The 563-nt window shown below is 59.1% G+C and overlaps 1 protein-coding gene across 1 annotated transcript in view; it reads right to left on the bottom strand.

Annotated features, from left to right (window-relative positions):
- LOC119588232 overlaps positions 1 to 563 on the bottom strand; it is a 29,402-nt gene that overhangs the window by 3,020 nt on the left and 25,819 nt on the right. The window lies entirely within an intron of this gene.

Here is a 563-nt window from a genome sequence, read left to right as displayed (position 1 = left end):
AGCACAGCCGACACTTTAAACAAGTGGAGGGAGGGAAGGAGGGAGGGAAGGAGAGAGAGAGACAAGTGGGGGAGGGAGGGAAGGAGAGAGAGAGGGAGGGATGGAGGGAGAAAAATGGAGGGAGAGAGGAGGGAGGGAAGGAAGAGAGAGACAAGTGGAGGGGGGGAAAGGGGGGAGGGGGAAGGAGAGGAGAGAAAAACAAGTGGAGGGAGGGAAGGAGGGAGGGAAGGAGAGAGAGAGAAAAAGTGGGGGGAAAGGGAAGGAGGGAGGGCGGAGAGAGAGACAAGTGGAGGGAGGGAAGGAGGGAGGGAAGGAGAGAGAGAGAGACAAGTGGAGGGAGTGGAAGGAGGGAGGGAAGGAGGGAGAGAGAGACAAGTGGAGGGAGGGAAGGAGGAGGGAGGGAAGGAGAGAGAGAGACAAGTGGAGGGAGGGAAGGAGGGAGGGAAGGAGAGAGAGAGACAAGTGGAGGGAGGGAAGGAGGGAGAGACACAGTGAGGGAAGGGAGGGGGGGGGCATAAGGAGAGAGAGGGAAGGAGTGAGGGATACAAGTGGAGGGAGGGAAG

This window comes from Penaeus monodon, chromosome 23, assembly GCF_015228065.2.
Source record: "Penaeus monodon isolate SGIC_2016 chromosome 23, NSTDA_Pmon_1, whole genome shotgun sequence".
Lineage (NCBI taxonomy): Eukaryota > Metazoa > Arthropoda > Malacostraca > Decapoda > Penaeidae > Penaeus > Penaeus monodon.
The sequence above is the reverse complement of the archived record's forward strand: the minus strand, read 5'-3'. Positions and strand labels throughout refer to the sequence as shown.